This window comes from Mesocricetus auratus, unplaced genomic scaffold (genome assembly GCF_017639785.1).
Source record: "Mesocricetus auratus isolate SY011 unplaced genomic scaffold, BCM_Maur_2.0 Super-Scaffold_4256, whole genome shotgun sequence".
NCBI classification, from domain to species: domain Eukaryota; kingdom Metazoa; phylum Chordata; class Mammalia; order Rodentia; family Cricetidae; genus Mesocricetus; species Mesocricetus auratus.
Window position 1 is genome coordinate 126217982 of NW_024429182.1, and position 24444 is coordinate 126242425.

At 41.3% G+C, this 24444-nt stretch overlaps 1 long non-coding RNA gene across 2 annotated transcripts in view; it reads right to left on the minus strand.

Moving 5' to 3' along the window:
* Nucleotides 1-488: 488 nt before the first annotated feature.
* Nucleotides 489-24444, minus strand: part of LOC110343490 — a 33008-nt gene continuing 9052 nt past the window's right edge. Inside the window, exons 3-4 of one of the 2 annotated variants that reach the window (XR_002385789.2) lie at nt 9200-9351; nt 489-4503 (exon numbers count right to left, since the gene is read on the minus strand). This is a non-coding gene — a long non-coding RNA (uncharacterized LOC110343490). Of the gene's footprint in view, nt 4504-9199; nt 17830-24444 lie in introns of those variants that run through there. The other variant, XR_005870466.1, reaches the window with a different exon arrangement.

Below are 24444 nucleotides of genomic sequence, written 5' to 3' on the forward strand. Positions count from 1 at the left end.
GAAAGGGCTCTGTAATTCCTAAGCAAGCGGTTTCCTCCACTCCTGCTTCTTCATCTTAATAACAATTTATTTCTGTCTGCCTGCTGTCTTAATAATGAAATCTTGCCTCTGTTCTAGATTCATCCATACCGTTCCTCCAACCTGGCTTCTGTTAAGTACACTGTTGTATTGTCCCTACCTATGACTTACCAGCAAACTAGATAATACTCAGCTTGGACTTTCTCCTCCTTCTCTTTTAACTCAAACTTCTTTTTTTTTTCCTTTTTTTTTTAAATTCTAAAATCTAAAATTTTTAGATTATAAATTTTCTTTTGTGCAACCAAAAGGTTTTTTGTTGTTGTTGTTTGTTTGTTGTTTTTTTTTGTGGCCAGAGAAAACGTGTAAGATAGTTGTTAAAAGCAGAAAATTACCTTTACACACACACACACACACAGACACACACACACACACACACACACACGAGAAGGAGGGAGAGACAGAGACAGAGACAGGAGAGAAAAGAAAACTTTGTTTTGTTTTGTTTTTGTTTTTTGGTAAAAGAACCTTTCCTTAGAACTCTTTCAGGATCATGTGTTGTAATCAAACAGCAACAGACATCACCTGCAGCCTTTTTTAATTAAAAAAAAAACAAATCATATGTTGAATACACGCCTAAAATCCAGATACAAGAAAACTATGATTAACAAATGAAGTCAAGACAAGGAGTTCGGGTAATTCGTTTGCACGCTGCAGACATGCAGGTGCACTTTTCTCCTGAAGCCCATGAAATGAAGTCCTATCCCTTTTGGTTATCAACCCGTCCCTGCTCTCACTCACGAGCTGCTTTAATGGTGATAACCCTCCACGTTCATTCTTTCGGGGTAAACTCTTTAAAGAGTCATGAATTTTATTTATACTCTCTCTCTCTCTTTGAGAGTCTTTTGTTTATTTGCTGTTTCTTTCTTTGTGAAATAACACTCCCAGAGGAAAATCCCCCTCTCTGCTTAAGGAATTAGACCAGAGACAAAAGGAGGGGATTCTTTAAGCCTTGTTTTGTGCTAAGAGAAATGTTTGACATTTCTGTGGAGAGGTGTTTAGTTTGGATTCATTAGGTCTTAGGGACTCTTTTCTCTGTTTTGGCCTTTCAGTTTTCTGCCACTGTCCCTCGCCCCACCCTATGTTTGGTAGACTGAGGAGAATTCACCAGAGTGTAGAGTGTAATTAGGTTTCCTATGTTCCAAATGCAAGAATCCAGTTGTTTTAATTGAAGTAGACCATGATCCCCCTTGCAGAGCAAGCCCAGGGCTGAGTCCCACTTCTTGATCCCCATCTGGACCTGAGAAGCAGCTTGCTGTGGTGGCAATAAATAGAGCCCACAATTGTCTTTCAGCTAAGTTACTTTCCCAGAGCTCTCACAATTTCACTGTCCAGCCATCACTTTCAATTCTCCCCTGCTTCCTCTAGGAGCTCCACAAAGTTAGTTTTTACATGAATTTTATCACAAAGGAAGAATTTTAATTATTTTTGTTTTAGACAGAGTTGGCTAGCCACAGTTTTCTTCCCACAGCTCTTTAAAGGATATCCATGGCCCTGTCTGAGTACTACAGCTAGGGCACTTTGCTTCCAGTAGTAATCGAGATGCTATACTGACTCATTAATGTGGCTGCCGGCATTTGGACAAGCACAGATGTTTTGTGATTTCCCGCCATCTCAAGCGTTCTTCCTTTTCTCATTGGGTGTGATTAGGTCACAAATTCGAAAGGAGGAGAAGTAGGGAATGTGAGTCCTGCATGTACCCCATACCTCAGTTAATGGGGAGGTGGGAGAGGGCCATGGGTCAGAGCCCTCACCAGTAACATCTCCCTGGGATGAAAGCATTCTCTGGCTGGCTTGCAAGCCTTTGGCAGCTGTGACTGTGAAGGGAAATGGGAGAAGGATGTGAGGATGAGAAGGAGGAGAGAGACAAAGGAGATAGGGGAGAAAGGAAAAGGAAGAAGAAAAACAGAAGAGAGAAACGGGAAAGAAGCAGGAGAAAGAAAAGGAGAAGGAAGGGAGGACAAGAAAGTTAGTGTCTGTGATTAAACAGGGTATGGTCAGAAAGTGAACCTTCAGTTCCTGGGCTGTCATGGTAAAGTATTTAGTTATGTGCATGAGTGTTTTGCCTACATGTATCTGAATGTGTGCAGTACCTGCAGAGGCCAAAAGAGGGCGTCGGAATCTCTGGAACTAGAGTTAGAGTTGCTGTGAGTAGTGCCGGGAACCAAGCGTGGGTCCTGTTGAAGAGTAGAGGGCACTTTTAACTGTCGAGTCATCTCTCCAGCCCTATATCCTTCTCTTAAAAGAAAAAAAAGTCTCCAGTAGGAAAGGGGAACAGAGGGACAGGAAGGAAAGAAGGAAGGAAGGAAGGAAGGAAGGAAGGAAGGAAGGAAGGAAGGAAGGAAGGAAGGAAGAAAGACCATGAAGTGTGTATGGAGGTCAGTCAAGTGAGCTAATTGAACTGAGTACTTCCTTCCAGCTTATCGACCAGGAGAATAGCCCCCAGGCCCTGAAGGAAGGCTGGTACACCACTCCACTGAATCAGTTACACAGCTAGGAATCCGTGTTTCTCTCTTTACCCCCTGCACTGCTCCTGAGGTTCTGAAAGGACTGTTAAGAGCTTTCACCTTCTTGGCCTAGGCAAGGATAAAGAAGACAGAGCCATCGTCCTTACTAGAATACTTCTTTGGGCGAGATCACAAAAGAATAAACTTTTGTGAGAACTCAGTTTGGCATTTCATTATAAAAATAAATATGGGTAGATCATAAAGATTTAAATAATCTCTTTTTGCATTTTTCTGTTTCATGATATAACTCAAAGAAATTCAAACTCAGACTAAAACACCTCAAAGAAAGAAACTCTTCTTGAAGACCCTCTCCCAAATAAAACAGTTTACTTAAAATATGATTTGACGTATTAATAATTCAGTGGTAAGAGACTGGGCTGTTTGTCCCTGGAATGCCATTAAACAGAGGGCCAATGGTAAGGACGTAACCATGATGGAACTGGCTTTGCGACTCTGCATCCATTCATACCATATAAAATCAATTACTGTAAGTCCCACAGGGCTGTTTTCTGTCAATCCACCAGGCAGAATGCATCCTAATGTATGGAGCGCGCCACTGAGAAAACTTTCCTCTTTAGCCCAGAGCCCTTGACCCCACTCCTCAGTGTGTGATTCAAGTCTTCATAAACTGCAATTATTTAGAACCAAGTGTGTTTCTGTATTTGAAATCTTTGTGTAAATACACTTCTCCTATCCTAAACAAAACAAGCTCCTTTCCCTGTGTAACATTCCTGATATTTGTTCATTACCATGCAGATTATAACTTTAAATAAACATGTTCCCTAAACTTCTTAATAAAGACAAATCTCCTTCTTCACTCATTACAGAGACATATTTTGAGATTACGTAGGGAGGGCATGCAGTTCTGAGAGTCAGTATTTCTTTTCATCAGTGGTTTTTGCACAATTCACCCTCCCTCATCTCCTTGCAGAATGATTTGCAGCGTTAAGGATGTGACTCGGTCCCATAGTCTCAGAAGATTCCCTCTTGTGTTCTTGGGTGAGGTCTCAGATGCTCAGGTCTGTATTATAAGATAATGCAGCTGATTTCCAAAGGGAATCATTGAGCAAAAGGAGATGCACTTGTAAAACCATTGCTGGAAATAGGCAAACATCCTCAGAAAATTGCTCCGAGTACATTATTGTCCTTTACTGGATGGATTTCATTTAGACCTCTCAGCATTTTGTGTCGTACTCTAACAGAATAGCAGAAGCTAATGGTGCCTTTCTAACAACTGCAGATGAGAAAGTACATTGTCCATAAAATTTTGCAAAGGTTTAAAAAAACTTCTCCCAGATTTCAGCAAAATATTCAAAAATGAATGCTTCTTTATAGGCACTAACAGGAGGTTTTGGTGTAGTATTAACGAAGCGGAACCTAATTCCGGACAATTTTCCATGCTGGACGTGGCTATTAAGAGTTCCTCGGCAGATGCCATTTTAAATGTGATGATTGCACTTCCTCTTTTTATTTTCCATCTTCATTGTTATGAAATGAAGACTTTTCGCATAGGTGGCCTGTCACTTTTGAAACAGGAAGCATGATGAATTATGGCACATTTGCCTCGCCGCGCTTTATCAAGCTCATTAGAGATGATGCATGGTTTGAACTTTATGGAAGGTAAACGAAAATGCATAGACCCCCCCTTTCCTTATCGCCTCTGTTTACCTCTGGCATCGTTCCGGATTACTTGTTGCACAGACTGACCAAGGGGTAAGGAAGAATTCTTGTTTGCAAAATGCAAGGCTCCTCCCTAGAGCAGCCTTAGACTCCAGTTGTCAGTTCTCAAAGCCTGATGTTCTCTGCAAACTCTCGGCTCGGAAAGGCTCGATCTGCTTTCCATGGCTGAATCATCTTTATGTGCATATCCTCATATCGGCATGGCAGGAACAGTTACTTTTAGTTTTCCAGTGAGACAGAACTACAATAAAAGCCCGCAGTGAGAAAATTCCAGTGTCATAAAACTAGTTCTCATTCATACACTTAAACAAATATTATAATGTTTCAGAGTTGTGCTATATTGGATCCTCATTTCTAGAGAAAACATTTTTACGTTTTAAACTAATTTACACTACACAGTCTTTAATTTAGCTTTTTAAAATCCAAAATTGCAGAGTTGGAGGGGACATCTGATTATGACACACCAAAGGTGACCAGTGTGACAGCATGCAAATATGTCACTTGAATTACATTTTTGTTAATAAATCTTTCATTTCTGACACTCGGGACTGATGGGGATTCATGGTAATAGAACCTGGAAGCACTCACATTGAAAAGACAGTTGAGTTTCCTAATTAGGGAGAATAACACATTAACAGGATTCCTAGAAGTGTCTTCCAGGTGGCCAGTGTGTGACTCTCCGTTCACCTCAATGCTGTCTTAAGTGGCAGCTCTACTTTTGTTTCCGCGATCAATTCACACACATGGGACAAATGCACAGAGAGTAGTTAATGTGTGTGTGTGTTTGCACGCACGCGCATTCAAACTCAGGATATGTCCACATATGTGCAGAGAGATTTTTTTTCTGTCACATAAATGTGATTTACATTACTACTGTAAGTATCTAACATCATTGAAGTGCTTTTCTTTCACTTCAGTTAAATCCAAGGTAAAAGACATTTTAAGAGGTTGTAAACTAAAATGTATGAGAAAAACAGGTTTTCCAATGCTTCTATGTGTACCTCTTGACTACCTAAGGACTTCATGATAACTATTACTACTACTACTACTACTACTACTACTACTACTACTACTACTACTACTACTATTTGGGACTTTTTGCACAATTTTTTAGGCCTTGGACTCAAAGATTAGGATGGCATACAGTAACAGTAACTTTACGCACTCTGAAACAGATTCCATAATCTCTTACAATCACATCAGATTGCTCATATAAAATGATGCTTTATTACTTGCTATGTAGTTATTATAGGTAGGCTTCTAAGATTGAAGAACTATAAAGAAGCATGAGATCTGAAGAAAAACTTGGCTGATATTCCGATCAGTTTTGAGAAGCAAGCTGACCCCACTTCTGGAAGGAAAGCTGCCTTGCCTTGGTTCACACAAGAGCAAACCAGAGGTTCTGACATTTCTTGGGCTCCTGCCACTGTTCTCACACATCCTAGGTATGACATCAGCACTGGGGCACTGGGCCTTCTTTTCTTGAGACTTGGCTCTACTTCCAGGGGGTAAGAGCAACATTTGAACCTCCCATTGACCTTCCTCAAAAGCAAGAGTAAAGATGGGCATGGCACCTCTCTTTTCTAACTGGGACTACTGAAAAAAAAAAAGAACAGCTCTAGACTGACCTTGGTGCCAACTGTAGCACAGCTGGCATTCTCTATTTGAATACGGGCAAGGTCAACAATGGTGTAACTAAATCAACCATCCAGAGATACCAGCGGCAGACTGAAGCCATGATACCTCCAGTCACGTTTGCAGACTGGCTGCTTTGGGTATACAAAAGCTGGATTACTCTAGAAGTGTGTTAGGCTCAGTCAATCTCATAGCACAGGGTCAAAGATAAAAGCCCCACCACCTGTGTGAGCCTCCCAGGCTTCCTGAATTTTAAGATGCAGTTGTTGAATAAAAGAACAAACATATCAGGAGAAAGGATGCTAGACAACTATATAGATTTAGAAGCCAGCCAAGGGGTCACAAAGAAGGAAGTCCCTCCAGATCAAAGACAAGCCCCTGGAAAGCAGGATGTGTGCCTATCAAGTCTCTCTCCATTTTACATTGTCTCATATTGGCCCATTCTTTACACATAGCTCTTTCCCTTGCAATTAGATTATGAAATCTCTGACATCAAGAGTATAACTTGATGCTCTTATGCCCAATCTTCCTTTCAAAAATAGAAAAAAAGCATGAAGGACTAGTCACCTCAACCCAACTGCACTGAAGTATTCCATTACACAGGTTAATCTATTTGGTTCCGTTGCCTGAGTAACCTGCCCATTCCTCAGTACATGAGAGGTCTATCATTTCTCCTTGTGATGGGGTGAAGGGGAAGCCCACAAGGGGCAAACAAGAGACACTGAGAGATCCATTGGAATGTTCTGGAATTCAGGACTCCCAGTGCAGTAGAGCACTTGGGAAAAAACTGTCCTTTACAAGAGACAAGCATCAGTCACCACGTGTCTGAAAGTGTCCTCACAGAGGAGCACAACCTTCTTAAGTGGTTAGGAAGAAGCTTTTAGCTGGGTTTATCAGCTATAAGGTTGAATGTGCAAGTCTACTTCCAAATCCTGGCTGCAATGAATTTTGAATGGCTGCCTTATTTTAGAACCAGAGTTGTTGTAATAAACGAATCTAAGAGCAGACAAAGAAAAATTAATAAATAAAAACTCTGCAAAGCTAAGAAAGTCTACCTCAAGGTAAATAACAAGAGAAGTCGGTTATATTTAATCATTTGGAATTCTCTGATACTACAACCTAATTTTGAAGGCATTTTTCTTTAACTTGGTTGAAGAAATTTTGTTACTGAAATAAGTACATAGATTTCTCCGATTTTACCAAATACCAAGAGAGTTAAATTTCATGCCAAGAACATCATATGGTATTATACCCTCCCTTTAAAAAGATAGTAAATGTTTCCAATTTGGAAACAGAACTTGTAAATTTTGGAAAGTTGAACATGGGTTGTGCCTCCAGATTCTTGCTGGAGCACCTGGTATGCTTTGTTGGAGTTTGTCTCCCTTGGTGTATCGATGCAGCTGCTGCTGCTTTAACAAATCTTCACCGAAACACAGAAGACATGCTGTTTAAAGGCTGGTGAAGGGTGATTGCTAGGCTTGAAGTAAAAAAAGCTGAGTTTCATTTTATGAAATGAGCGCCTTCTCAGTTTGATGGAAGTGCATTAAGCCGGACAGAGAAAGACCATCTCCTGTAATTGTCAGCAGATTGGCAATCGGACATATCATCCTGGCAAACTGGAACTTAATTGCTAAAATATGACTTCCTAGCAACTACAAGTATGTTCTGGCAATGTCAAGTTATCCCAAACCACATGACTTGACTTCTGCCTGAGAATTCAAATTGAAGATTTATCCCAGGTTGAGGCTGCGCCTCGTGCATTCTGCAAGAACTCCATAGACAGGGAAACGGGATATCGTTAAAGCATTGCAGTGCCCCAGGGGTCAATGTCAGATACAATCTAATTTAACATCTTTATTAAGGATCTCGAAGAGGGAGTAAGCCACATATTAATGAAATGTGCAAATGATATTAAGCTGGGAGCTGGTGTAACCACCAGTAAGGACAAAGAAATAATAGAAATGCGCCAAAAGAGGTTAAAACTCCTCACAGAAAATTATTACATGAAAATCACCTTCCTGGGGTGGATCATTTGGAAGATGAGCACTGGGAATCTGAAATCTCAAAGTTTGGTGTGTTGTGGCCACTTGGGAACCCAGAGGAAGGAAAGGAGGGCAACCCTGAGTCAAGATCTAATTTAGACACCAACACAAACATTGCACGTTATGTAAATGCATTTAGCTTAAAAAAAAACAGGAAGAGTGCCAACACTAAAAATTTACTTATGGCCCATCTCCGTGTAGCAGCTTAGCCAACACAGTCCAGGTAACTATTAAGAAGGACTGCTTCATAACACTACTGACACACTAATACACACGCTGGCGTGGAGTTAAACAAAAGGCGGACTGCGGGATGTGTACAAACTGGTGGCACTTCAGGGAAGAAAGACACAGACGTCCACCCTCAGGAACCTTTTCTCAAATGTTCCCTAATTTAGAAAAGCAAATGATGAGCTTTAAAGAAAACACAGTGAATTTAGAAGCCGTGACTGTTTAGCCTCTCCTGTTTTGCAACATAATTTTATTGTACCCCCATCAACTGGGGCATCAACTCCGAAAACTGACTTGGCCAAATAAGATGACCAAAGCCAGAGTCCAGGGACCTTGCAGCCTATAGGTATAAGGACACGTGTGGCTTCTTTTAACTGCGTGAGGCCATCCGCTCTTCTTCGTGTGTATTCTTATTTCAAGGCCAACAATCTTGACAATCTTTGGATAATCAACAGTTTTAGGCTGACTGACTTCTTGCATTTTAGGACTGCTGCCTTTTCACCTTGGGGTTGCTTAGGATCACTAAGTGTTGAGTACAGAGCATAGTAATTTGAGGCCTACCTAAAAATGGTGTTCCTGACATATTTAACTCTGCTCCTTTCCTACAATGACTGGTGACTGCCTAATATAACGTAGCTTTCATGAAGCTGGAGGGACTGCTCAGCAGTTAAGTGCACTTGCTGTTCTTCAAGAGGACCCAGGTTCAGTTCTTATCACTAACCTGGCAGCTTAAAAACCCTCTGTAAATCCAATTCTGGGAGTTTCAACACCCTCTTGTGGCCTCCATGAGTACCAGGCATATACAGAATATACATACAGACATGTAGGCAAAACACTCATACACACACAATAAAAAGAAAAATTTAAAGTAGCTTCCAGTTGTTTATTAATTCGTATCATGATTCTTTGCCTGCTTTCAGATTGCAGGAAAGAAAGAAAGAAAGGAAGGAAGGAAGGAAGGAAGGAAGGAAGGAAGGAAGGAAGGAAGGACAACTCTCAGGGCCCACATGTCCCAAAAGAGAACACACTGACCTCCTACAAAGTCCACACAGCAAGACTTTAGCTGGAAACCATCTGGAATTCAGATATAAGTAAATCTGAAGACTCTTAAGATCCCAAGGAGCTAAAATAGTAGAAAAACAGCCTCAAATGACCATCATGCATCTTGGGTAGTAACTCTGCCTCTGTAAAAACAAAACAGAACAACAAATCATTGATTCTATATAATTCATGAGAGAGTGGGCAGGAATGGCCAGGAATGGGACAATGACCCAAGAGGAAACATTGCAGACATCAAAGTAAGGGTGGCAGCTAACAGGTGGATATATCAAACACCCTCTGATATACTTGCCAATGAAGAAGAGGTGTTGCTTGAGACACACTAAAAAGAATGACAGACATTGTCAAATTTAAGGAAAAAAATAAGTGGACTAAATCATAAGGAATTTTTTCCCATCAATCTTTTTGTGAGTTTAAAACACCTAAACATTCCAAATAATAGCTCATTAGTGATTCCCAAAACACAATGAGTTAGAGCACAGTCTTCACAGAAAGTTAGGGTTTCTTATAGTTGGTTAACTGAACTCAATCACAAAATGGAATTTCTATGTAAATCACCCACAACATCAAACACAAAGGACTTCACTTAACCCTGACCAAGTTCGTTCCCAAATTAAAAAAGAAAAAAGAAAAGCTTTCCAAAATGGCATTTGATTTTTTTTTTTACTTTTACTTAACATACAGTTTGGAAAATAAACTGGAAGTCCAATTATGGAAAATTTTTAAATATTTTCTAAGTGATAAAAATGGGACTTCCCCCTCTCTTTAGAGAAAAGCAAATTCAGATGTCCTAGTTCTTTTTATGAATGTCTATGATGTTAAAATTATTGGAGCAAGCAAGATGACACAGTAGGTAAAGGCACTGGCTGTGAAAGCTGATAATCTGTTTTAGCCCTCAGATCCCACATGATGGAAGAAGAGAACTGACTCCTTCAAGGTGTCTTCCGACCTCCACACACATGCACACATACGCACAATAAGTAAAAAATGAAAAAAGAATGATTGATGTTACAATACATGTGAAGATTTTGGTACCTGCTATGTCAGTCCTTCAATAAAGGAATAAAGACAGAAGACAATCCAATCTTGACACTTTAAAAATTTATGCTTAGGTAAAGGAATACTAGCCAACTAATACTTTTTTTTTTATTGCAGAGCATACATATTAACACCACCAGTATGGCCTCCCACAGCACACCAGATTACAAATTACTTGATTTTCCAAAATAATATGCAAGTTTGAGAAGGGCAATATGTATTTTGTATTTACATGTTAACTTTCAGTAAGCATCATATTTTAAAGTGAGCTTCATCCTGTAGACACCCAGAATGGATGCAATTTCCATCTCCTTGAAATTGGGCATGAATATGTGACCTGCTTTGGCCAGTGAAATGGCAATCAAATGAAGAGTCAGAGTTTAGGAAAACTTCCCCCGACCCTTCTATGCCCCCAAAGAAGCACACGGACATTATATTAATTATGAAACTGTTGACAGGTGGCTATGGTTTCTTATTGGCTAGTTCTGACTTAATTATCAACCCATTTTCTATAAATCCAAGTGTTTCCATGCGTTCTTCTCTTACTGGAAAAAGATCCGGGAACCTGTTTCTCCTATGGTATCTTACATGTCTTGCAGAGAAGAGAGTGATTTCCTGTTTTTCATTACTTATATACTGATTCGGCCCAACTATGTCACTTCCTGCCTGTCTGTACAGACCTCTAGGCCTCTATGGTTAGCTAGTGGCCGTTTCTGCTCACCTACGTCACTTCCTGGGATCATCTGATGACTCCTCTCTGCCTACATTTCCCAGAATCCTCCTTGTTTCCTAGTCCTACCTATCATGCTGCTTGGCCAATCAGTGTTTCATTCATCAACCAATAAGGCAAACATATACAAAGAAGAACATTCTCATCAGTCGCCACCACGAAATAGTGAAAAGCGCATGCTGCTAGGAAGAGGAAACTCAGACCCGTACCCTCAACCGCAGCACACTGCAGTCTCCCAGCCTTGCCATAAGCTATGCGCCAGTAAGAATTACACATCTATTATCACACATGGGGCTACCTGGATGCTTCACCCGCCAGCATAATGTTGCCTATCCTAGTCAATACACTCATTGTATGGAAGGACAAGCAGCACACTTACTTTGTATAGCCTTTAAATAAGCCACTGGCTAAATGGTCAAGCTGTGATTCTCACATACCCAATGTATAGAAGGATCCAGTGAGGCTGATTGTTTGAAGTTCAAGTCACTTTCTGTCAAGTCTGACCACCTGACTTTAGTCCCTGAGACTTACATAGTAGAGGGAGTGAACCAAATCCCACAATTGTCCTCTGACGCCCCCCCTCCACACTCACATAGAGATATAAACAAATAAAATGATTCGTTAAAATACAGTTTTTGGTCACATGTCAGGATTTAATTTTGTAGGATATCTTGAATTGGTGTCTTTCCTATCTCAAAAGCCAAGGGATTCCGTTCAGACAACTAGGATTCTAACACCTTCCTCTTTCATCCCATAGTAGCCTATAGAACTGCATCCATTCACACCTGGAAAACATTTCAGTGCCTCTAACACAGCAAAATGACTTTTCTAATTTTTTTCCTGACAGATGTTTAAAAGAAATCTTGACAAGGAAAAAAAAAAAAGGAAAGAAAGAAAAGAAAGCAAAATACAAGTGATCAGGGACGCATTCTTAAATTTGACTTCATGGTTATAAGCATGAGTGAAAATAAAAATAAATATGTCTAATCACAGAATGGTTAATCACGGGAAATAAAAAATCAACACTCTTTTGCATTGAAGATCGTTCTCTTGTATCTAATTTGGAGAGATACTTAACAAACAGTATAACAAAGACTCATGTTCTGCTATAATGAGTAATTGATGTAGACTCAACCACTTTGCCTGATGGATTTCAAAGCAAAAGAGTGGCAGTCACTCACTGCACCATCATTGAAAAGCTGTGTTATAGATCATTTGATTTTAAAAAGACAGTTCTGTGCTTCTCGAGATGAGAAAACACAGTAGCCATGAAGGAGCATTGTTGCAGCTGTTTTCTTGACATTCCCATGGAGAATTTCAAAACAGCACTGGAGCTCTGTGTCCTAAAACCACAGAGGAGAACTTGGCCTAGTGGCCTAGTTCTACTTCCATAGAACACACAGGCAGAGGATTACAAGTTCAAGGCCAGCCTGGGCTACCGAGTAAGCTCAAGACCTGCCTGTTCAACTGATTAAGGCTCTGCCTCAAAATAAGAAGCTGAGAAGACAACTGGATAGTTCACTGGTAGACCACCTGCCAAGACCACCTGTTCAACTCTCTTTGGTTTAAACCCCAGAAACACACACACACACACACACAGAATAAATCATACAGAGGAGATGGCCCAGTGGCTGGATAGGCTGTGTCAGGGAGATGTCTTTCTGACATTTAGACAGGCTCTTCCATATACAGACTTCCTAACAATCAGCTACCAGAAGACTTCTTTCACAGGGAATATAATACAAGGCCTGTCCTCCACTTGATGTCTGAAAGCAGGGATAGTCCCAGACTCTGTGTGCACTGTGTGTACTGTGACAAACATTATTTTGTGGAGCAGGCATGACAAGAGATGAACAATAACAGATACAATACTATAATGAAGTCATACACATCTGTCACCTCATTCCACTCTACTTAACCTTCTAGGAATGATACTTAAAGGAAGCACTATACAGTTCTCTTTAAGAATGAAAATAGCCAAGGTCACTACTATTGTATTTGAGGTTGTATAAAAGAAGGGGTACTTGAACACAAATGAGGCAACATCATGATACCTGACCTGATCACTAAGATGGCCAGTAAGTGATTAATGGGCAGGTAGATACTCCAGGCAAAGAAATGATGTGTATCCCTTGTGGGACACAGGACAATGATACAATATTACCTTTGACCCTCAGAAAGGCTGCAGCTTAAAATTCACAAACTGTTTCTATGTGATATTTCCACTTTCTGTTTGCAGGACATATTTCACTCCAGGTAAGATGAATCTGTAAAAAGTGCAACTTCAGACAAGAGAACACTCCTTGTGATGGGAACCTTGTTCCCTTTCCTTGAGCAGCCACTGAAGCTGCTCAGTTGCCTCACATATAAAGTTCAGACTGCTTAGGCTGCTTCTCTACTCTTAACACTGGCTTTGCCCTCCCCCAGCCAGGAGTGTCTCTTGGTCCATGGGAGTTTCCCATGCTCCTTCATGCTCCTGTTTGAGACATGTTTCTTTGGCATGTTTTTTTCTACTGGTGATGTACTCGCTCATATGACATCCTTTGTCACCCAGAGTTACTTATTTGGCATTTTGTTTGTACTTTTGTTTCTCTTTCCTTTTGACTACTTTGGATGCACACTTGATTTAAGTATCCTTTGTGATGGACTGGCTGTGTCACACCGCCATTTATCTTCCAACTCAAGTGTACAGACTCCATCTCTTCAATGACAGAGAATATGTCTTACTTAATTTCCAATAATGTTCTTTATTTTCAATAGCTCCAGTGTCTGACCTATAAATATGGTCAAATAGTTGGCAAATGAATGAATTGATGGAGGAATGGACCAGATCTGCATCCCACTGTTGACGTTACCAGTGACCTGCTGGGCCACCTTAGCCATGTCACTTTACTTACTGTGTTCCAGATCCCTGATATGAAAACAGGGGATAACAATCACTAGAGGGACACTGTGAGGATTAATGAAATAATTTTTATCAAGCAGTTTGAGTTCCCTGGAAGAAAGATACTATGTAAGAACAAAGTGTGCGTGTAATTGCTGTGGAACACCTTTCATCCAAGAATCTCAAAGCCCATCACCAATCATAACTCACTAATCTTCTCAATATGCCTCAGAAATCCTCCACTACCGTCACTTCAGAAGAAGGAAAAAATATAGACAGCAAAAGGTTAAACACACAGCCCATGGTGTCCTCCTTTCTAAATGCCAAATCCAGCACAGCCAACTCAGAGCCCTTTGAACCTGGAGGCACTAGCAACTTCCCTGATACTGCCTCACAGAGGAAGCCATTGAACTGCTCCCAGCTAGCTGGCAGAGATCCAGTTGGAAGGAGGGCCCACATTAATACCTTCCATAGGATAAGGGGCGGGGTGGTTCAGCAAGGGGATGATCGCATTCGTCCCTGCACTGTATAAGTAGAAAATGTAAGCAAACCTGACCATCAATCGCTCGCCTTCCTCCAAAGACTTTGGCTCAAGTCTGGTTAAGATCTTTGCAGGGTCTCCTTTGAACTTGACACCTCACTGTGACAACTCTGTTCTAGCCAGAAAACGTCTCATCACCTTTGAATACAAAGGTAGCAGTTTCACAACCAAAGAAATAATCCTAACATACCGCATTTGGGGAAGCTTTTCCTGCCTAATACTATTTTTCCTGCTGAATCCCATGAATGTTAGCCAACACAGGTGGTGGTGCTAATCTGCCTTCTAGGAGGGAAAGAAAGAATGTAAGCTATTCTGCTTAGGCTTGGGGGAGGTGGGGCAGTGTTTGCTTTAAGACAGGGAAACTAGTAAAAGAGCCATTTCTACTTATGCCTAACCAAAGGGCAACATTAGTACGTTTTTTCACAAATGTCAAGGTTATGCCTCCTAGAGGCTGTGGTCAAGAGGAAAGCCCTAACAATGAGGAAAAATTGGCTATGAACAAATCCAGCCTGTATAGAAATATCCAGGCTGTGTCCAGACACCAAGAGAAAGCAGCAAGGGTCACGCTAGCTCCTTTCTTCCCCAAGGGCCACGTCAGAATAAACATTCCAGTTCTTCTTGGTTTTCAGTCCAGAAGAGTAGTGTGTGTCCACTAAGACCAGTCTCTTGATGATAAAACCTCTGACCTTAAGTAGTATGGCTCCCAACTTCCTGCATTTGTGACCTTTTCTCCACTTTGTCATTCACGAGCCCTTTGCTCTGAAGTTAGTCACTCGGGTAAAGATCTTCAGCACCTGGCCACCTCTTCCAGACCACAGTCCCATTTCTAACTTCCTCATACTTTAGAAGCCATCTGTAGGTAGAGGAAAGAGTATAATTTGGTACCAAGCCTATGTGACAGTTGATCTTAACACCTGCCACTTTTGTTCTGGAGTCTTAGACAAGTTCCCAGACTCCACTAAGCCTTTTTACTTTTAGGTCTGTAAAGTAAGAATTACAAGTCTACAGTGAAACTGTTTGAGAGGTCATGACTACACACTGTCATTTCCAGCAAAGACTGGGGTCCTTGACCCTCAAGGCTTCTTACACACTGAGGAGAAGTGGGCAGGCACACTCACTCTTCGGGTACTAATAAAGAGACTGGAACTGTGTGTGCATTCCTCTCTCTCTCTCTGTCTCTGTGTGTGTGTGTGTTTGTGTGTTTGTGTACATGTGTACATAAGAAAACCCTGGGTGTTTTCCCATTGTTTTGAGACAGGATCTCTCTCACTGGCCTGAAATTTGGCAAGTAGGGCTGGCTGGCCAGGCAACAAGCTCTAAGGATCTTCTTGTCTCTGCACTGAGATTACAAGTGTACCATAAGGCCTGGCTATTCTCCATGTGTGCTAGCATTGAACTCAGGTCCCCTGGTCTGTAAGTAAAGCACTACAGAAGATTTCCTCCCAGCTCTAGACTCTAACTCCTAAAGACATTCTGTCTGCATCTCCCACAGGGCCCGGTGCACATTGAGTATCTGCATCTTTAATCTTATACCCAGCCTCTCTTCCTCTCAGGTATTTCTTCTATTTGTGAAGTCTTACTATCCAGTTCATTTTCTCCTTCTTACCCCACACTACTTAGATTCTAAGCAACAGTTGGAAATCCAAGTGGAAAATGCATTTCACCCAGTAACCCAGAGTTGTGAACCAGGCAGAATTATGGAAGCACTTACTGAAAATATGGGTCTTTAAGGGGGTACCTCACTTCTCAATACAGAAATTAGAATAACCCCAGGTGAGTCAGGTCAAATCTACCCCTGGTGAGTTGGCCAACAGTAGAGTAATAATAACCATCACTTTAGCACTGATCTTCACGAAAGAGGGAAGTCAATGTAGTACATCCCCTCTCTCTTCCCCATGGTGGAGAGGTTAATCACACAATGAAGGAGAGGCAGAGCTGGCCAGCCTCTAGGAACAGGCCCATCAGCTTCCCAAATGGGGTTACCCCCTCACCCCACACAATACAACTCATCCCCAGCAAGGGGAGAGTCACAGTTCCTTCTGGCATCTCTATGAGGAGAAGAAAAGAGGCCACCTTCTTTGCCTGGACAGAGGTACCCCATGTAATAAAACCACATTTAATTTTCAAATCAGTATCTTCAACACTAAGCTTGACTCACTAGAATGAACATGTCACACTAGAGAAGTCTCCACGAGCCCAGATAGGCAGACTCAAAATGTCACTGAAAATTAAGCTGTTGCTCACCGAGGTGACTCTTGTGTTAAGCTATGCCTGAACATGACCGCTGGAATTTCATACCCGACTGTAGGGAGATAAAAAATGTAAATGAGTTTTGCCTGGAGGATGGTAGACTGCAGGGTTTTCAGGGGAGTTTGATAGGAAGTTGAACCAGCTATGGCTCATCCCAAGTAATTACCCTTGCAGTAAGGACCAAATTCTCATTAACCCCCATCCCCAAGAATGCTCCAAGATGACTCAGGTCTTTCCACAAAGCCTGATTATGATTTTACTTGGCGGGGAGAGTTCTAGAACATCCCCCCTTCAACAAACATAGCCAGATAAGTTAGCATATTCTTCAACATTCTCTTTCAAATAACTAAGTGAGGGAAAAGAACAATTATTTGAACATCCAGAGCCTTTAGTTTTCTTTGTACTCAACTCTTATGACATTTGAAAGTCTTACCTGCACTTAACTGTATCCTCCTCATGCCCTATCCTCTGTTTCAGAATGGGGGGGGGGTCCAAATCCAGGGGACTTGGAAAGGGTAGCCAGTAAGAAATAGAAGGTCAGCTACCCACTGCTTCTGCATCTTCATCCAAGGTTGGAATTACAGCTTTAGGGACTGGCAAAGTATCCCAGTTGGTAAAGTGTTTGCCGAGCATGTATAATGGGTTTGATCCTCATAGCTACATAAAACCAGACATGGTGGTTTATACCAGTAATCCTGGCACCAGGAAGGTAGAGGCAGAAGAAGCCAGAGTTCACTGTAATGCCCAGTGAGTTTGGGGGTAGCCTATGTAGACTGTTACTACAGCCTTCCATCATGGAAAGCCTAGAATTATGACAAGACTGGAATTATGCCAAAGGGTAAGTGCACATGACTCCTAGATCAAATGAGAGAGAGAGAGACAGAGAGACAGAGAGAGAGAGAGAGAGGGACAGAGACAGAGACAGAGACACAGAGAGAAACAGAGAAAGTGCTAGATACAGCATGACATGGGAACAAGCAATGAATTCTGTATTAACAGGAGACATGGAAAAAGACAGACTTCAAAATCATCTATCACAAATTGATTCTGTGTAACTCAGGGCCTAGAGATGCTGAGCCTTGGATGTAAGACCATCAGGTATATGACAGTTACTTGTCTGTATATATTCTCTGCTGAAACACAGCTGTAGGAGTGAACCCCACAAAGCTATCTGCCCATGAGGGCGGGGCCATGTAAACTGACACAGGTAGATATAAAAGGAAGTGAAAGAAAAAGGAACTCCCTTTTTCTCCTGGAAGCCAGCCACGCTTCTAACTCCTGGTTTCTGCGACTCTCTCTCTCTCTCTCTGTCTCTCTGGTAAATAAATATATTGTTTCCTATAGCATTGACTATCATTAATACACAGCAAAGGTAGAGAGCAGTTCACTCTTCCAGCACATCTGCAAAACACAGCAGAGTGTGTGTGTGTGTGTGTGTGTGTGTGTGTGTGTGTGTGTGTGTGCGCAAACATGCATGCGCTCATGCCACTCCTGGAGAGTAAAGATAAGTGGACGGATTTTTGAGAATCCAATGCTCTAATCTAGTGCTTTGATACACTGCAAGGACAAACCAGAGGACTGACATGTCCTTCTCCTCACCATTCCTTCACAAGGGAGGTCTCTGAACTTGTCTAGGTCTTCGTAAGTTATTGTGAGCCACAGTCATCTGACTGTCAGATGGAGTGCAAGAACTCACTGCTGTTGTCTCACTGTAGTTTGGCACCCTTTATCCAGCCTCCCTGCTTCCTTCCATCCATCCTACCATCCAGCAACCTCCATTCTATTGTCATCTTTATCTCACCCAGATGAGTGAGAGCACAAGGAGTTGTCTGTTGGACAAGCCCATGTGTGTGTTCCTGCTCTGTCTCTACTGCAAAGCTTGGACACCTTGAGGATGTCGTAGAAACAAAACCACTGAGGCAGGTGAACACTTAGACTTAGTGAGAACCCAACCATTCCACAATGGGTGACACCAAAGGTTTCCTTTATTTTCAGTCATGTGGATAATTACTTGCAAGTATTTCCACATGCAGATTTCCATCACTGGCAAGCTATATAAACCCAGAGACAGACATTGGGGTTCCAGCTGAAAATCAGAGAATCAAAGCAGCCAAGCTACCAGAGAGCTCTTACCTCTACCAAGGCTGGGGTGATGCTGACTTCATTGTGACTGGAGACCAATTGCTCCAGCACTTACTATTGAATACCCCATTCCCATCTTATATACTTCTCTAGTGCTGGGATTAAAGGAATGAGCTCTGTTTCTCTTTTAGATTGATTCACTCTCATGTAGCCCTGGGTGGCCTTGAATCCACAGAGATCCATCTGCCTCCTTCTCCTGAATCATGGAATAAAATGTGTGTGCCACCACTATCCAACTTCTATGGCTGTGGCTAGCTTTAAATTCCAATCTTTAGTGACTTTATTAGATCATAAACAATATGTCAACTCAATAAGCTACATAAGATACATCAACTTATGGAAGGGTATATCTGCTTGGGTTTATTGGTTAAGGTTATGGGGAGCTGGCCCTATTGCTTCTGCCTTGCATATTATGCAACACATAGTAAAAGAAAAGCTGCTCGCTTCATGGTAGACAGGAAACAGCAAGTGACAGAGAAGAAAGGAATCCAGGACAAAACATGCCCTTCAGATTTCTTCAGAGACACCCTGCCAATTATACATACTTCCTCCAATTATACACACTTCCTCCAATTAGGAATTCTTTTTCCCTCCCTTCCTTCCTTTTCTTTCTTTTTCTTCCTCCCTTCTCTTTCTTTCATTCTTTCTTTTTCTTCCTTCCTTCTCTTTCTCATTATTTCCTTTTCCCTTTCTTCCTTCCTTCTCTTTCTTTCATTCTTTCTTTTTCCCTTCCTTCATTCGATCCCCCTCTCTCTTTTCTTCTGAAGCAGGGCTTCTCTGTGTAACAGCCCTGGGCTGTCCTGGAACTCACTTTGTAGATAAGACTGGCCTCAAACTCACAGACATCTGCCTGTCTCTGCCTCCTGAGTACTTAGATCAAAAGTATGTATCACCATCTCTTGGCTAGAACCCAACTCTTACACTCAACAGCATAATCTATTGATGCTGCTCACACTCTCATTATCCAATCTCCCCTCCACAGAGTCATAGGCTAAAAGCCAAGCCATCAACACGTGAGACTTACAGGTAGAGACAATATATATTTGCATGATATTTTTAATAAGCTGTGTTTTGTGGGTTTTGTTGTTGTTGTTTTTGAGTAATAAAATATCCCTGAGAGTAGTCACTAACTTGATCCCTTGTTTCTTGGGAAGCAGGATTCCTGTGTGAGACATTCCCTGTATGTCTGACAGTTTGCTGAGTTTGTGCCCACATGATGTTTATGGTTTCCCTGTCCTGGCATTGAGAAAATGGCTGCTGTTTCCAGAATACCCTCCTATTACTCCTCATTCTTCCGTGGAATAGAATTATTTCTGCCTATGACATTTTGGGAATGTCTATTGGAGAAACAGTCTAACTCCTGAGAAGGACTAAGCCTTAAATATGTAGCATAAACTTGATAGTTCTACCCTCAAAACATATATTCCCATAAAAAAGCATTACCCATAACTATTCGGTTTTAAGAACTATCATCCAATCATACTTGGAGATACCATTGCTCTAACCAAAGTCTTGAACATGGAATAGGTGCACAGAGAATTGGCTTGGGGAATTGGAAATGAAGACTCATACCTAACCTTCCTTTACCCCTTTTCTTATCTGTTTCTAACACCCACTTGGAAGAGTGGTGTTCTGCAGTTTCTCAAGACTTGCACCAAATAGTCCATGGTAGGGCTGCTGGCTTGTGGGGAAAGGGGATGGACTGAGAGGAAACAGATTTAAGGAAGGTTGTCACGATGAAGGAAGGACTCAGAGTTGGCGTGTGGCTTGATGTTCAGATATTGGCTGCAAAGAATGATTTTACGCTGGGCCAAAACCCAGGGGATTGGTTATCAGCTTGGTCTCTCAGCAGCTGAGTGAACAGAGCCTTCAGTATTGAGGCCCACTGGGGAGTACCCTGCAGCCATCCACTACCCATCTAGGTCCCCCAGCATACACAGAACAACTCTCTTAATTTTTGTAGGAGTAATACTCATAAAACAAGAATAATAATGTCTATATAGAGTTCTGTAGATGCCAAAACATTTTGCAGATGTGAAATCATTTGTCCTAGATACAGAAATGTCATGAATCTTCTAGTTTCCCTTGGAGATGTTAGAAATGACACAGCATGGGTGTGGGAAGTACCATCTTACCACAGTCCTCTCCCACAGTCCATTTCCACAAATGCCTGCTTCAGACGTGGTCCTTGGTATTTTATCTGGTGACAAAACAGTTATATGGGAGTTGGAGGAGACATAATTGATACCTACAAGGACAAGGGAAATCTGCTTTCTCCAGTTGAATGTCATTAGATATGTCAACCACAGTCCAGGACCAGCACAACACAAACTCCTTTTCTTTTCCTTTTTGTTTGGGCATTTTTTTTATCTTACTGATTTTTCATTTGTTTGTTTTGATTTTTGTTTTTGTTTTCTGAGACAGAGTATAAGAGTAAAAGAGAAAGGGAGCCCATGAAATTGAGTAGGTAGGAAGTGGGTTGTATCTGGGAAGAGCTGGAGGAGAGGAAAACATGGTCAAACTATATTATATGAAAAAATTAATAACAATAAAAAATTAAGTAAAACCCAAGAAGGCAAAAGACACCTAAAATTTTTACAAAGTGTCCTAGACCAGTATCTCCAGTTAGAGCCAGGAAGGTCTGGAGGGCTTGTTAGTGACACTCAAGTCTTACCTCAATCTTTCTGACTCAGAATCTCTCCAGAGAGGGAATTCAAAACCCAAATTCCTGACAAACACCCCCAAATATTGAAATGTACTTTTGCAACTGAAAAACATCTGGAAGAGACATCCTGCCATCAAGAGAGACACCCCACCTTCTCAGAGATATCCAAACCTCGGCAGAGACACCCAGTTCTCAGCAAAGAACACAGCCCTCAGCAGAGGCACAGAGGCACAATATCCTTGCCCAAGCATACCATCATCTAGTGGTCCACCTTATTCAGATGAAGTGTGAAATTTGAGTGGAATATTCCACAAATTATCATAGTTTACTGCTCTTACTATTTTTTAATTCCACATCTTGAAAAGGCAAGCTCTTTCCAAGTCTATAGTGTAATGTCCTTATTCTTTATATTCTATTTATAGCTAAATACTTCTATGCCAACCCAAGTGATTTCTACACATTATTAGATGGTTTCACTAGGCAAAATTGAAATATAAAATTCGTGTGTACACTAGTAACCTCAGTATTATGCTATAGGCAATTAAAGTTTGAAAGGTATCAATATAATATGTGCATATCTAATCACAGTCTTTTAAGATTTATTAAGAGACCACAAACTTATACATACATACATGAAAATATAGCTTCTCTAGTGTATGAGTGGTAGACTACTGCTCAGCCTTTAAAATGCAAGTTTCCCATTTATGACAGCATAGATAAGCTTAACAGACATTGTGCTAAGACAAAGAACCCACAGAAGGATAAATACTGCCCTTGTTGTTAATATGCCTTATCTTCAAAAATTGGGGTCATACAGAGACAATAGAAAAGGCAGTTTACTAGGAGCTGGTGGGGAAGGAAATGGGGAGATGTCAGATTAACATTTAAAAGATTCAGTTGTCTTTTTTAAGTATATACCATACATTTTATGTGCATGATATAATTCCCATATTAAATCATAAATAGAATGATTTAACATAGGAATGAAAATTTTCAGATTACTAAGTCCTCTACTCCAATTTTTTAAAATTACTTTTTCTAAGTGGATCAATGTGACAAATTCATGCAGTGACAAGTTGTATTTAATGTCTCTTGGGCTGACACTAAGATGAATGAATTCTAGAAAACCATCTCACAGCCTATGGATAACGCATTATCTCCTTGGACTTTGCTAAGAAGATCAACACATGTATCCACATAGCATACCAAGAGAGAAACTATTTGAACTGATAGGTATGGTAATTAGTTTGATTGCAATAATCATTTTACCCCATACATGTACATAAAAACATCATGTTCTAGGCCCAGCGAGATGGTTCTATGGTTAAGAGGGCTTGTTCCTCTTGCCAAGGATCTTAAGGTGGTTCACAACCATAAGAAATCCAGTTCTGGGGAATCTGATGCCCTCTTTTATACTCCATAGGTACCAGTCATGCCCATGGTACACATCCATAAACCCGGGTACATATACACAAATGCATACTAAATAAATAAGTAAATCTTAAAAACACCATGGGGGTGGAGAAAGTCAAGACAGGGTTTCTTTGTGTAGCACTGGCTGTCCTAGAACTAGACCAGGTTGGCCTCAAACCTACAGAGATCCTATTGTCTCTTCCTCCACAGTGCTGGGATTAAAGGTATGTGCCACCAAAATCTTAAAATATTAATTTTACTTCAGTGTACCTGCCCTTCAAAAATATCTGAATGTAAGTATACTTATTATCATCAAGAATAGTATGTATCTTTTAACTGTGAAAAAAAGAGAAGATAATTGGATAAGAAAAGAAGAGAATGACTTGTCCCTGTCATGGAGTGGTGTCAAGCTCAGCAATGCTGAAAAGCTAGTAGACTCAAGCCACCAAAAGCCTTTACTGCCCAAAGGTCCTTGTGGCATTTTCTCCCTTGAGCTTGTGCAAACATGGCATTGGTGTGCCTTTTCCAGACAGTTCCAAACTTGGCTCCTGGCATAGTCTATTGTTTTCTCCCATTTTTCCCAAAGGTGGAACTCTCAAGATATGGCTTTAAAAAGTGACCCCAATGATAAGGCAGGATTTAAAGTAAATTGGGGCCTCCTCACCACATCTCTAAGAGCCAAATCCAGGCAAAGATGTCCTTTCTCGCCTGGCATAGCAGCAGCCATCAACTGGGTCTTACAGTCAGGAAGAAAGGAAGGTGAGTCCCTGCCCTTGCCTTCTAGTTAAGGAGGTACGTACGACCTTGCCTGATGAAATGTTTTGAAGGCACCGGGCTCCATCCAGAATGCTAGGATGCTAAAGCCAGATTCTGGGCAAGAGAAAACGGCTACTTATAAACACGATCAACATCTGAGTTGCAAAAGAGTATTTCTTGACGTACTTCCTCAGCGCTTGCCTCATGCCCAGCCCTGCGATTCTCTTTATAAACACTATTATTAGAAATTCTTCCCACAGCCTGGTTAGTCAGACTCTAGCATGCCAACATTACAGACCATGGAGCCAAGGCCTCTGCTCTGGGGAGAGTGCACTCCTGTTTACAGAGCCCAGAAGGGTACAATCTGGCATTGAAACCTACCTCCATTTGTCACCAAGGTTTCCAGTGCTCCTCAATAGCGTGTTATTTCTTCCAAACCTATTTAGCACTGACATCTACACCACCCTACACTAGCCCACCCCATTGTGTGCTTGAGGTTCATTTCATCGACTTAACTGCTCATCCGCTACTTCATTTCCATGGCAGTTTCTTTTCTAGTCTACTTTTCTCTGTTGTTTTTTTTTCATCAACTTTATTAAGTCCCCAACTTCATGTGTTACCCTGTCGCACACTGTCTATCATTCTTTGCCCTTAAGTGGGTTGTCAGCTCACCAGTGCACATTTTAATGAAAGTTTCTTCATCGATGAGGTATACTCGTAAAAGATCCAGATAAAGAGGTCAGGTTAGGGAGATAGCTCAGAGGGGGAAGTCATTTCTGTGCAAGCAAACAGACCTGGG